Genomic DNA, 4,065 nt, shown 5'->3' with positions numbered 1-4,065 from the left:
AAGAAGTTAAAAAATACCTTAAGGGTTTGGGAAGAAGTAATGCTAAGAGCTATAAAATTGTAACTGTGAAGACCGCTCAAAGCTGATGAAAAGGTTAGTGAAAAAGTAAAGCTTTAGGCACTGCTGCCTCTGAACAGGGTACAACTAAAGGAGGAGGAAAGCAAACTTTCAAAGACCTTGGTCGACAAGCTGGCAGCAACAGCATCCCTGAGAGCGTGTCAGAAGAGCAGCATTGTGGCCCTCCCAGAGTCAGACTTGACTAGATCCCCAAGTGATTCTCACGCAAATTAAAACTTGAAAAGCATAGTTGTAGAATACCTTCACTTTATCTGAAGTTTATTCTGAATATACTTATATTAATTAATAATATTGAGATTTGGATAATATTATGCCTTTTTATTTTATTTTAAATATATATTTATTGATTTCAGAGAGGAAGGAAGACGGAGAGAGAGATAGAAACATCAATGATGAGAGAGAATCATTGATTGGGTGCTTCCTGCACGCCCCCCACTGTGGATCAAGCCCGCAACCCAGGCATGTGCCCTTCACCATGTGCCCTTCACCGGAATCGAACCTGGGACCCTTCAGTCCACAGGCCAACACTCTATCCACCGAGCCAAACTGGCTAGGGCTATTATGCCTTTTTAGAGTGGTACATTTTTCTCTGGAGATGCAACTTAAAAATTTGACTGTATGCAGGATTTTATTATATCTTGAGGACAAATTTTTTTTAATTAAAAGCCACTTGTAGATTTATAAAGTTGCCAAGCAGGTTCTATAGTATATGTCACTGGCATTTCTCAGTTTCATTACATGAGGGCTGCATGTTTTTAAAAACCATCTCAATCACTAGAGCTCAGAATTTTAACAGTTTTCACAGTTCACCCTTGATCAGCTTGAAGATGAGGAATGAAAAATGAAAACAGGTCCCTGATTCCTGTTTCTTCTGTTTTAATGAAGTCACAACTCAATGACTTTTAAAATAGAATGCTTCAAGGCCAAATGTTCTATTTGGATGTATCTGAAGAGCTAAACTATGTCTATTGGAACTCCTTGTGAGAAAACATTCTAGATATGAAACATCTAGTTTTGGTTGTTTCAGTTAAAGACTAATATTTGCATAGGGCAAGGAGGTGCATAGAGATATGATGTTGTTCTAAGTGCAGTATTTCCATGATGTAGTATTCCTGAGGAATTGGTAGAAGTATTCACCCCATTATTAGAAGAGGCATTTGGGACACAGATAGACATAGAGGGAAAACCACGAGAGATAGTGGGAGAAGAGCATCATCTACAAGCCAAGGAGAGAAGCTCTCAGAAGAAATCAACCCTGCTGACACCTTGATCTCAGACTTCCAGCCTCCAGAACCACAAGGAAGCACATTTTTGTTGTTTAAGCCCCCGGTCTGTGGTATCTGTTATGGCAACCTGAGTGACAGAGACAGAAATCTTCCCTGTCTTCTGAGTGCCTTAGGAGTCCCAGCCCTCCTCTCCTTGATTAGTCATTAATATCTGAGACCCAGAAGCCACTGGGGCACGCAATCGGGTGCCTGGGCTGAGGAGACCCAAAAGGAGACCCAGGGGCCTCCCAAGAGGAGAGTCTCCGTGGTCATATGGCGCAGTGTCAGGACAGGAATAAAGACCCGAGGTGACTCAGATGCCTGGCCTCAGGGTTAGACCAGCCAGCAGGGCCTTTCAGTTGGGACTCCGGGTGGGGGTGGGGTGAGGGAGGCAAGCCCGAAATAGAGAACTACAACTCCCAGGAGGCTTAGTGGCCGGGGCCTGGGTGCCTGGCTGTGAAATTGGATGGGCTGTGTCGTTTTGCAAGCCACTTTAAACTAGAGGCTTGCAAGGTTGGAAGTTCTGTGCCTGGAGCCAGGGAGAAATGGAGCTGGAGCAGAGAGAGAGGACCATGGCAGCCATGGGCTTTGAGGAGTTCTCAGCACCTCCCGGCTGGGAGCTGGTGCTGCCTCTGCTGTTCAGTGGTCACATCCTAGAGACCGAGCTTGAGACCAAAGTGGAGTTCCTGTCTGGGGGTCTGGGCAGCTCCAGCCTCCAGGAGCAAGACGAAGAGGAGGAGGCAGCCCGAGGCCAGCAACGGCGGTACCAACGGGAACTCAATCCCAGGAAGTACCAGTTGCTGGGTCGGCACTGCAGGGAGATCAAGCAGGTGAACGAGTGGGTCCTGAACAGGCTCCATCAGATATAGAGGATAACACGGAGACTCCAGCAGGAGCGGAGGTTCCTCATGAAGGTGCTGGACTCCTACGGCAACAACTACCGGGCCAGGCAGTTCACCATCTTACTGGAGGACGAGGGCAGCCAGGGCACAGACGCCCCCACCCCAGGCAACGCTGAGAACGAGCCTCCAGAGAAAGAGGGGCTGTCCCCGCCCAGGAGGATGCCAGCGCCTACCGAAGCCAGAAGCCCAGCCCCTGGCGAGGGGCCCAGCGGGTGGAAGAGGCGGCGAGTGCCACCGGAAGGGGGCCGGGCGGGAGTCCCGCTGACTCCAGAGCTGGCCCCCGTGCAGATAAAGGTGAAGGAAGACTTTGGCTTCAAAGCGTTTGAGGCTCTGGACTCAAGTTGGGTTTCTCGGGGGCCAGACAAGCTGCTGCCCTACCCCACCCTAGCCAGCTCCCCCTTTGACTGACCCCCCAATAAACGGACCCCATGCTCTCCTCGGCAAAAAAAAAAGCTTATAGAGGCATCCTTATAGGATCAAATAGTATAAATATAGATGTAACAGGACAATAAAAAGAGAACCTGGCTATGATGATCACCTGAACGCTGCCTCTGTATCATTCCTTCTTCGCCGACTCTGTCCACACCTTTGGGAACCCCTGGACCTGCTGGGGCTGGATCCCAACATTCCTCTTCTTATAAGGACTTCAGTGAGATGGGCTAAGGGTCCCACTGGAACTGTCTCAATTTAATGTAATCCCCTCTTTAAAGATCTTATCTCCATATACAGGTACATTCTGAGGTTCTGGGGATTAGGATTTTAACATACATTTTGTTGATTACCCAAATTAGCCCTTAACAACCAACATGTTCTAGAAAGTAGATTCCTATAGGGTTATTTACCAAACATTCAGAAGTATTTTTAAAAGAGCTAAGCCCCTCGCCCACTGCGTGGGCCCCTCTCGGCGAAGAGCGAAGGCCTGGGTTCCGGGCGCCAGAGGAAAACTGGTGCCAGCAGCCAGGGGAAGGGGCCCCCAAGGAGCCCCAGATTGCAAGAGGGCACAGGCCGGGCTGAGGGACCCACCCGAGTGCACAAATTTTTGTGCACCGGGCCTCTAGTATAAAATAAAACCCCTCCAGAGAGGCTTAGTGAGGACAGGCAGGAGCAGAGCTGCCCTGGGGGCTCATGTAATCATGGGAATGATGACAGCTTTTTATTGTCTAGCTACTTGTTCCAGAATCTGTACTCTTACTTTACATCTATTAGATATACTGTGTCATTTAATAGTCCTCAAAATAATCTCTTGAGCTAGGCATTACCTTTATTGTATAGATAGGAAAGTACAGCTTAGTGAGATTAGGTAATATCCAGCAGGCAGAGATTTTACGTAATTGCTAAATGTTTTGTTGTGTGTTTTTTTTAACTTACTAGTATACTTTGTCATTGAAATAAAATACACATGCTGAACGTGTTATCATAAGCTTCTGAAAAAATGAATTACTGCAAAATGAATAATGTGTTATAAATAAACACCAAGTAGATCAAGGAAACATAATGTAACCTGGATCCCAGAAACCTTTCACATGCCCCCTTGTGATCACCAGCCCCACCTCCCCAAAGCCTAGTCACTACTCTGACTTCTAACACCGTAGATTCGTTTTGCTTATTTTTAAACTTTATATAAGTTGTCATATAGCATGTACTCTTTTATGCCTTTTTGTTAGCCTTTCCCACAAGGTTGTGTGTATCAATATTTCATTTATTACCATTACTGTATAGTATTCCATTGTGTGAATATAATGATTTATTTATTCTACTGTTGATGGGCATTTAGACTCAAAAATGTTGAATCTAAATGCCCATCAACAAGTATTTTGGTG

General features: G+C 46.3%; 1 pseudogene; it reads left to right on the top strand.

Moving 5' to 3' along the window:
- Nucleotides 1-1,888: 1,888 nt before the first annotated feature.
- On the top strand, nt 1,889-2,683 carry LOC139002056 (TCF3 fusion partner pseudogene; annotated as a pseudogene).
- Nucleotides 2,684-4,065: the final 1,382 nt, after the last annotated feature.

Source organism: Myotis yumanensis, unplaced genomic scaffold, assembly GCF_028538775.1.
Source record: "Myotis yumanensis isolate MYYU_CA2020_CCGP unplaced genomic scaffold, mMyoYum1.0.hap1 SCAF_2, whole genome shotgun sequence".
Classification (NCBI taxonomy): Eukaryota; Metazoa; Chordata; class Mammalia; order Chiroptera; family Vespertilionidae; genus Myotis; species Myotis yumanensis.
This window is presented reverse-complemented; position numbering and strand designations above follow the sequence as displayed.